The sequence below is a fragment of the Cibotium barometz genome, unplaced genomic scaffold, assembly GCF_041138505.1.
Source record: "Cibotium barometz isolate CiBa-2024 unplaced genomic scaffold, ASM4113850v1 ctg255, whole genome shotgun sequence".
Taxonomy (NCBI): Eukaryota; Viridiplantae; Streptophyta; class Polypodiopsida; order Cyatheales; family Cibotiaceae; genus Cibotium; species Cibotium barometz.
In genome coordinates, this window is record NW_028229433.1 from 519,995 (window position 1) to 530,975 (window position 10,981).

The window sequence follows — 10,981 nt, forward strand, 5'->3', positions numbered from 1 at the left end:
TGTAAGGTAAATGGTGAATTTTGATTCTTTTCTATAATTTCTCAATGTTTCTCTCTTCTCAACCCCTCTCAAGCTTGAGAAGCTTAATTGGAATGGTTTTTTGAATGCTATTGAAGTTAATTGATGAATGGTAGTGAAGAGTTACATAATTTGATGAATGCTATTGAAGTAAATTGATTAATGATAGTTAAGAATTACATAAATTTTCATTTATGCTTAATTCTAATGATTTCTATGTAATTTCTCTCTCTCACTCAAGAAATGGTCATACTCATGACCCATTCTCAATCCAAATGAAGCTTTTCATAAAGCTTTTCCTTAATCCAAGATTAATCTATGCTTGATGCCAAATTGATGGTTTTTTTTTCTATGCTTTTAGTTTATGTATTTCATGAATATTGATGATTCAATACATTATGGATTAATGATCCAATTAGGGATCATTCTATTTATTTTATTAATGATAAGCTTTATCCCTTAGAAAATTTAAGATTTATTAGTCATAGCAGCGGAGCTACGGTAAAATTTTTATAAAAATTATGCATAAAATAATTTCGTTCAAAGCATGAAAAGAGGACTTCCTACCATATTCTAGGAATTATCATCCTAGATTAATTGAAGATATTCATTATAATCATAGAGAAATTGATTTTTATATTATGCATAATTGATTTTCATGCATAGAAGTATGCATAAAGGATAATTTTTTTATATCACAAGTGTTACTTTTATCATTTTTAATTTTCATGCATAGAAGTATGCATAAAGGATAATTTTTTAATATTAAAAGTGTTACTTTTATCATTTTTAATTTTCATGCATAGAAGTATGCATAAAGGATAATTTTTTTATATTAAAAGTGTTACTTTTATCATTTTTAATTTTCATGCATAGAAGTATGCATAAAGAAAAATATTTTTATATCAAAAGTGTTACTTTTATCATTTTTAATTTTCATGCATAGAAGTATGCATAAAGGATAATTTTTTTATATTAAAAGTGTTACTTTTATCATTTTTAATTTTCATGCATAGAAGTATGCATAAAGGATAATTTTTTTATATTAAAAGTGTTACTTTTATCATTTTTAATTTTCATGCATAGAAGTATGCATAAAGGAAAATGTTTTTTATATCAAGTGTTACTTTTATCATTTTTAATTTTCATGCATAGTTCAGTATGCATAAAGGATAATTTTTTTTATATCAAAAGTGTTACTTTTATCATATTTGATTTTAATGCATAGAAGTATGCATAAAGATAAATTTTAATCGGAGATCGACATAAATGAATATTCCTCAAGAAATCCATGTTTTTGAAATCAGTAAATAAATATTCATTGAAAGAAATTTTAGAAAAAAAAAGAGAAATTGAGATAGTACCTTCGAGAAAGATAATTTTAGGACCTAAACTCTGACTCAGACTATTGACCAAGACCTAATTCCTTCGTCAGTTTCAATCAATGATGATGTACCAGTTCAGGAAAAATGTATCCAAATCACCCACCGAATCTGAAACTAAGTTAAGATTTGTGATTTTGATCTAAGGATCAAGTTAACAGAATTTGAGGAATTCTGTTTAGAGTTGAGAACTGGATCTAGAAGTAATGAGATACGGATTTAAGATATACTCATGGTATTCAAACAAAATCAAAAACTGTAAACTTGCATAGAAACCCTGCCTTCTTAAAAGACTGTCTTACGCCAGAATGCTGGAGGGAGCATTTGGCATATATGTTTATCTAAGGGAAGTTCGGTTGCAACAGCTGGCGGGGAGTGTTCGAGGGACAGCTCACGCGGCAAGGCTTGCCGAGGTCTTGACCAGCCTCGGTATGGTTAAAATGGTGCGCTTCCGGTACGATGGACGAGGGCCGATGAAGCGCTCCCTGAGTGAAGTGCCAGGACACCTAAGGAGGATCCTGGAGGGTTCTGACCAGGCGATGCACGCGCTCGCGATGCCGAGGACATCCATGCGTATGTCGAGGAAGATATTATATGATGGACCTATGTTTTTTGTAATCTATCACTGGATCTCATTGTTGACTCACTGGTCTCAACGGAGAGTCTAGAGTGATACTGTTTTGTTGAGAAACAAAGACTCAATGAGAAATTTTGAAGTATGACATGTATAACCCGTAAATTGTTTATCAAGGATTGTTTTTATTAAAGTTTAATAAAGAGGAGTGTGTGCGTATATGTTTTCTAAAGCTAAAGTTAAGAAAGGCATTTCAATTATGGGTGGGTGAGTACTTGTTTGGTTCCACCGATTCCAGTGGTAGGGTGGTGGCTAACCCATGGGCCGGATGGGATTAGGCTGGAATCAGTGGAGTTTTAATAATCAAACTGAAAAATATTAGAATTACGCTAAGATTCGAATAGTTAGATATAAATTTTTCAAATAAGTGGATCAACGGCTGTGCGTGCCTGACCTTGATCAGGAAAAAAGCATTGAATTTACTAAAATGATCAAATTATATTAGTGATTGTTTTCTTCTATCTGATTTATTCAGTTGAAGGATAGTGTAGAATTGTTCACGTTAGAAAATTTTTTATTTTTTTTTAAAAAAAATTCATAAAGGTGAAATCGTCCCTGCTTTCCGGGCATGGGAATTTTTCCCGGTTTCATTTTTTTTTGGAGTGACCACCAGCTTAGCCTCGTGCCCGGACATTCAAGGACGAGGAACCGAGTGAGAAACCCTGCCTCGTGCGGAGGGGCAGAGGGATCTTACATGCTTCAACTAGATCCAAAAAGTAAGCTAAACTGACCTAAAAATGGTCAAAAACTGACCAAACTGATCTGAAAATTTCTAGAATCAGTTTGCTTGGTTAGAGGCTCACTTTTTCCTATAAATAAAGCCTCCTCCTTTGTAAATGGTTAATAGTGTTTTATGCACTGATACTCTACTCCTCCCCTAGAGCCAAAAACAGTGAATTCATTGATAATTCATTTGTTTTTGACCATTTCCTCTTCAAAAGAATTGGTGGCCACTCTTGTTGTAGACAAGAGTAGATCCCTCAAACCATCAAGCCAAAGGAAAGCTCACAAAACTCCTAGTAAGTTAGAAATTCTACTTTTTCTTATTCTATTTTATGGTTTTCTGTTTTTGCTTTCTTTAAAATGAAAATGGATGTTATGCCTTGCTAGAAAGGCTTTCCCCCTTCTCTTCATTATTAAATTCAGCCTTTCTTTATCCTAGATGTGTAATCAAATTGATGGAATTAAACTTTTCATATTGTTTACTCTTAATAAAGTGGAAATAGATTAGATTAGAATGATTTAAATCATCTCGGATAATTTCTAGTAAATTTTAGAGTGAAAATTTTAAAAAATGGTTAGCCATACAAAGGAGGTTATGGAAAAATTTTCTTAAATTTGGTGAAGTAAGTTTTATCTTTTTATTATTCAAAAAGAGTAATCCCCACCGCTTGTGTATTCTAAAAGTGTTATTTTTATTCTATGCATAGAAAAATGCATATTAAAAATATTTTTATTGTAAAAGTGTTATTTTCATTGGAATTAATTTCTATGCATAGAAAGATGCATATTGGAAATATTTTGATTATAAAAGTGTTACTTTCATCAAAATTGATTTTTAAGCATAAATAGATGCATAAAAGAATTTTTATTATTAACACTTTTATTATTATAAAAGTGTTACTTTCATTAAAATTGAATTTATGCATAAATAGATGCATAAAAGAATTTTTTTAATTATAAAAGCGTTTATTTCATCAAATTTTGATTTTGTGCATAGAAAGATGCATAAAGAAATTTTATTTTATTTCAAAAGAGTTATTCTCATCAATTTTAATTTTATGCATAGAAAGATGCATAAAGAAATTTAGTTTTATTTCAAAAGAGTTATTCTCATCAATTTTGATTTTATGCATAGAAAGATGCATAAAAGATTTATTTTTATTTCGAAAGTGTTATTCTCCTTAAAATTGAATTTATGCATAAACGAATTTTTATAAAAGTGTTATTTCCCACTGAAGTTGTTCTTATGCATAAATATGTAAATGAATGATATAGGATGTAAATGAATGTGTTAGCATCTGAATCGCGATGTGAATGAGTGATATAGGATGTGAATGAATGTGATAGCATGTGAATCGGGATGTGAATGAATGATAAGGGATGTGAATGGATGTGATGTCAGGATGTGAATGAATGATAAGGGACGTGAATGAATGTGTTAGCATGTGAATCGGGATATGAATGAATGAGATGTGATGTGAAATGGATGTGATAAGATTTGATGTAAACTGCATAGATGTTAATGTATGTGAAGTGATGAGATGTATGGGTAGATGCAAGTGGATGAGATCTGATGAGAATAAATGAGGAAATAAGTGATGAGATAGAAAAAGATGTGATTAGATGAGAATGGGAATACTTATGAAATGAATGTGGGTTGATGTGTGGGTAATGTGGATTGATGTGAATGGATGTATGGATGATGTGGATTGATGTGTGGATAATGTGGTTTGACGTGAATGGATGTATGGATGATGTGGATTGATGTGTGGATAATGTGGATTGATGTGGATGGATGTATGGATGATGTGGATTGACGTGTGGATTGATGTGGATGGATGTATAAAAGATGTGGATGGATGTGTGGATAATGTGGATTGATGTGGATGGATGTATGAAAGATGTGGATGATGTGTGGATAATGTGGATTGGTGTGGATGGATGTATGGATGATGTGGATGATGTGGATGGATGTATGGATGATGTGGGTTGATGTGTGGATAATGTGGATTGACATGAATGGATGTATGGATGATGTGGATTGATGTGTGGATAATGTGGATTGATGTGGATGGATGTATGGATGATGTGGATTGATGTGAATGGATGTATGGAAGATGTGGATGGATGTGTGGATAATGTGGATTGATGTGGATGGATGTATGGATGATGTGGATTGATGTGGATGGATGTATGGATGATGTGGGTTGATGTGTGGATAATGTGGATTGACGTGAATGGATGTATGGATGATGTGGATTGATGTGTGGATAATGTGGATTGATGTGGATGGATGTCTGGATGATGTGGATTGAGGTGTGGATTGATGTGGATGGATGTATGGAAGATGTGGATGGATGTGTGGATAATGTGGATTGATGTGGATGGATGTATGGATGATGTGGATGATGTGTGGATGATGCGATTGGATGTGGAAATGATGTGGATGGATGTATGGATGATGTGGATGATGTGTGGATGATGCGATTGGATGATGTGTGGATGATACGATTGGATGTGATTGGATGTGGAAATGATGTGATGTGATAGGGAGCGATGAAGAAAAAAAATTGTGAGAAGATGAGAAAAGATGGGGACTAATGTGAAAGGATGTGGAGTGATGAGAAAAGATGGAAATATCATTGGAACTGTATTTGTATGTGAAATCTGTTTTTCAATGTCTGTTTTATATCAAGAATGCTGGGGAAGCATTTTGACCGTCTTGTGAATGAGGTCGTGTGGAGACCTATTTGTCAAAGTTGCAACTGCTGATGAAGAGTCAACGGAGGACGTCTCGTGTAGTAGCAAGGTCGGCCGAGGTCTTGACGAGCCTCGGTTTGATTTAAATGGTGAGCTTCCGGTACAATGGATGAGGGACCAAGGAAGCGGCCTATGAGTGAAGCGCTATAGATCCTAGAGGGTGCTGACCATACGATGCTCGGGCTCTGGGTCACCGAAGATACCCACACGTACATCGGGGAAGATATTGGAACAAGGAGTAAGAGTTGTTTTTTGAATTCGGGCATGGATCTGGTTGATTGACCTTGCTGGTCCTCAACGGATGAGTCCATGGCTCTTTTATATGGATCTGTTGGTTGATCTTGCTGATCTTCAACGGAGCTAGGAACTATCAAAAAGGCCCCTGAGAATGGACAGGGGGTGAGCGTTCTGGTTACCAATGATGCCATAGGTACACTGATGAAGGAATGTTTGGAAATAAGGATTCAATTGGATAATTAGAGGATTATAATCAGTGACACTATGGTTTCATTAAATGATTGTTTTAAAGACTGTTGAATCTGTGAAAAAGGCAATTTCATATTGGGTGTATGAGTGGTGTGACTAGTTTTAAGTTTGCATGAATACCGGCTGGGGGCCTCGGAACTCTTTTCCCTGGTAATCTTCAACGGAGACTCTATTTTTTGTGAAAGTGAATACTTGCCGGTTACTATGAGCTAGGAACTATCGAAAAGGCCCCTGATGAGTGGACAGAGGGTGAGCATTCTGGTTACCAATGATGCCATAGGTACACCGATGAAGGAATGTTTGGAAATAAGGATTCAATTGGATAATTAGAGGATTATGATCAGTGACACTATGGTTTCATGAAATGATTGTTTTAAAGACTGTTGAATCTGTGAAAAAGGCAATTTCATATTGGGTGTATGAGTGGTGTGACTAGTTTTAAGTTTGCATGAATATCCGGCTGGGGGCCTGGGAACTCTTTTCCCTGGTACCCAGGACAACCTAACCAAATTCTTAAGTGGATCCCATCACTACAGTGGTTGGAACCCATGGGACTGATGGGGTTAGGCTGGACTGATGGATCCCTAAATTGAGACTCAATTTTGTTCTGGTTCGATAGATGAAGTAAATCTCGGACAAAAATTGTTCTATGGAAAAGAATCAATGGCTTTGCCTCTCAATGAGGAAAAAAGCGTTGGTCTCTATGATCCAAGTACAATCTTTTCCTTGATTTGACTATGGGACTTACGGGTTCGGTCAGATCAGTTCAGTTAGTTAAGGCTTTTGACTACGTTAGAGAAAAGTTATCCTGGAGGAATCGCCCTTTCCGGGCAAGGGAAGTTTTTGCGAGTTCGGTTTTGGAAGAACCGATGGATTAGTCTCTTGTCCGGATATCCGTGGGCGAGGCCCCGAGTGTGGGACCCTGCCCCGCGCAAGAAGTGCTACTTTCGCTGCTAGCACCCCTGAATTTGTTGCGCGGTGGGGAGAGGGACCTCACAGCTGGTATCAGAGCGAATTGGCTAATGAGGATCAACCGAGAAGCCAAAAATGTCAAAAATTTATGAAGAAACAGTAAAAAGTTGTAATTGTGTGATAAAATTCATATAATTTGATATTCAAACCGAAATTCGTAAATTGGTAATTGGGTCTTCAGATGGAAGTACCGCAATTGTATAGAATCCTTGACTTGCTTGAGGCCTAGACATGATGGTATTTACCTTATAGTTCCAAGGACCGTGACTACCCGTATATACCGAGGGTATATTTGCACCTCTTTACTCTGGCAGTATATACGAGTAAATCTAAGACTTAAAATTGTAAGCATTAATACTATCGAGACGATGAATTCGAATGTGGTTGATATGATTTTGAATTCTGGTTGAGAATTGATGAGTTGATTGGGATTCTGATTGAAAAATGAATTTTTGGTTGAAATGTAATAAACTAAGCAGAACCACAATGAGGATGAATGGGACGAGTCCCTATGATGATGTTCGTAGTTGGAATGACGTTAATGACTTTAGCAAATCACTATGAGATTAGTGGATTGTGCTGGCAGATTGCCGCTGTTAACACTTGACCTAGTGGATCAAGTTAAGGGATGTCAAATTGAAAATCTGTATAATTAGAAATTTCCATGAAGGACTGTTTAGATAGAAATTTGGATCTAATGGACCATTATTGTGATAAGGATTGAATGTTATGATTTGAGTGAATTATTATCTGATGATGAGTTTTATATAAGGGATCTTTATCCCAGGATTCTGTTGGGTTCACCAGACTATAAGGAACCCCAGAATCAGTTGGATCTTAAGGAAAAGAGTTCTCCTCTAATTTTGCGAGATGAGGACATCTCACGTTTCTTAAGTGGGGTAGGATGTAAGATTCCTCCCTCCGGCTTTTGAGGTCTGCAGGTGTAAGAACCTCCCCTTCTGATCTTAAAAGAAAGATCTTGTTTTACCTTATTTTGGCCTAGAGAGAGAAAATGTCTAGAGGAAGGTAATTCAAAATTGAGATATTTTTGGATATAAAAATCCTCCTAGTGTCTAAATGTTTTCCCTTGAAACAGATATTCAAAAAGAAATTTCCAATGTGCAATTGGAATAAATTGAAATCAGGTAAAAAGGACCTTGGTCTAGATTTTTTGAAATTTTTGAATTAAGGTTCCTATGGACCAATTAGATTAATCCAAATGTAGGGAGAAGATAAATGGAAGAATAAAAGAAAATCCCCCAAAAATGAGTAAATGCTCGACTAAGGACAAGGTTATTAGTTAAAAAAGAAGAGATATTTAGAAGAAATGATGCATTTTTGACACCTCAGTGTGGGAAATTCCCCTCATGAATTAGGCACCTATTTCACATGTGTGGTTGAGTTATAAACTCACAAATAATGAGATATTTTTATCTCTCCTTTCTCCTACTTCAACTAGATCCAAAAAGTAAGCTAAACTGGCCTAAAAATGTCAAAAATTGACCAAACTGATCTGAAAAATTCTAGAATCAGTTTGCTTGGTTAGAGGCTCACTTTTTCCTATAAATGAAGTCTCCCCCTTTGTAAATGGTTAATAGTGTTTTATGCACTGTTACTCTACTCCTCTCAAGAGCCAAAAACAGTCAATTCATTGATAATTCATTTGTTTTTGACCATTTCCTCTTCAAAAGAATTGGTGGCCACTCTTGTTGCAAACAAAAGTAGATCCCTCAAACCATCAAGCCAAAGGAAATCTCACAAAACTCCTAGTAAGTTAGAAATTCTACTTTTTCTTATTCTATTTTATGGTTTTCTCATTTTTGCTTTCTTTAAAATGAAAATGGATGCTATGCCTTGCTGGAAAGGCTTTCCCCCTTCTCTTCATTAATAAAATTAGCCTTTCTTTATCCTAGATGTGTAATCAAATTGATGGAATTAAACTTTTTATATTGTTTACTCTTAATAAAGTGGAAATTGATTAGATTAGAATGATTTAAATCATCTTGGCTAATTTCAAGTAAATTTTAGAGTGAAAAATTTGAAAAATGGTCAGCCATACAAAGGAGGTTATGGCAAAATTTTCTGAAATTTGGTGAAGTAAGTTTTATCTTTTTATTATTCAAAAAGAGTAATCCCCACTGCTTGTGTATTCTAAAAGTGTTATTTTTATTCTATGCATAGAAAAATTTATATTAGAAATATATTTACTATAAAAGTGTTATTTTCATTAGAATTAATTTGTATGTATAGAAAGATGCATATTGGTAAAATTTTGAATATAAAGTGTTACTTTCATCAAAATTAATTTTTATGCATAAATAGATGCATAAAATAATTTTTATTATTATAAAAGTGTTACTTTCATTAACATTGAATTTATGCATAAATAGATGCATAAAAGAATTTTTTATTATAAAAGCATTACTTTCATCAAATTTTTATTTTATGTATAGAAAGATGCATAAAGAAATTTATTTTTATTTCAAAAGATTTATTCTCATCAATTTTGATTCTATGCATAGAAAGATGCATAAAGAAATTTATTTCTATCTCAAAAGAGTTATCCTCATCAATTTTGATTCTATGCATAGAAAGATGCATAAAGAAATTTATTTTTATTTCAAAAGAGTTATCCTCATCAATTTTGATTTTATGCATAGAAAGATGCATAAAGAAATTTATTTTTATTTCAAAAGAGTTATCCTCATCAATTTTGATTTTATGCATAGAAAGATGCATAAAGAAATTTATTTTTATTTCAAAAGAGTTATCCTCATTAATTTTGATTTTATGCATAGAAAGATGCATAAAGAATTTTATTTTTATTTCAAAAGAGTTATTCTCATTAAAATTGAATTTATGCATAAATAGATACATAAACGGATTTTTATAAAAGTGTTATTTGCCACTGAAGTTGTTCTTATGCATAAATAGATACGTAAAGAATCTTTATATAAAAAATAAGAGTTCTCTTACATTCTATAAATAGATGTGATAAGATGTGATATGAATCAGATAGATGAGAATGAATAGAGAATGGATGTGATGAGAATAGAAGTGATGAGAATGAGAGGTAAATAGATGTGATGTGAATCAGATAAATGTGAATGAATAGATGACATGTAATGTCATGTGAATCAGGATGTAAATGAATGATGTAGGATGTGAATGAATGTGAATCGGGATGTGAATGAATGTGTTAGCATGTGAATCGGGATGTGAGTAAATGATATAGGATGCGAATGAATGTGATAGCATGTGAATCGGGATGTGAATGAATGATAAGGATGTGAATGGATGTGATGTCATGTGAATCAGGATGTAAATGAATGATATAGGACGTGCATGAATGTGTTAGCACGTGAATCGGGATGTGAATGAATGATATAGGATGTGAATGAATGTGATTGCATGTGAATCGGGATGTGAATTGTAAGATTCCTCCTTAGCCTGAATATCAAATAAGAGAAGCTTTAATTTGAATGGCTTTTGAATATTATTGAAATGTTTTAATGTATTGTGATAAAGAAACACATAAATTTCCATTTATGCTTAATTTTAATGGTTTTTAAGCATTTCTCTCTCTCCCCCCAAAGAAAGGTCATTCCTATGACCTATTCTCAATCCAAATGAAGCTTCTCATCATGAAGCATTTCTCTAATCCAAAAGTAAATTTTATGCTTGTCTAATTGGGGACCAAAATAATGGCTTTTTAATGCTTTTATGATATTTATTTCATAGAGAAATTATGAATCAATCCATAATTGGATAATGATCCAGTTAGTGCTCATTCTAATCATACTAATCATATTAAACTTCATTCTCTCAATTAAATTGAGAATTATCAGTAATAGTAGTGGAGCCATGGTAAAATTTTTGTAAAATAAACACATAAAACATTTCATTCATAATATGAAAAGAGGACTTCCTAACATATTCTAGGAATTATCATCCTAGATTAATTGAATGATTCTCATTGTAATCATGAAGAAATTTATTTTTATGA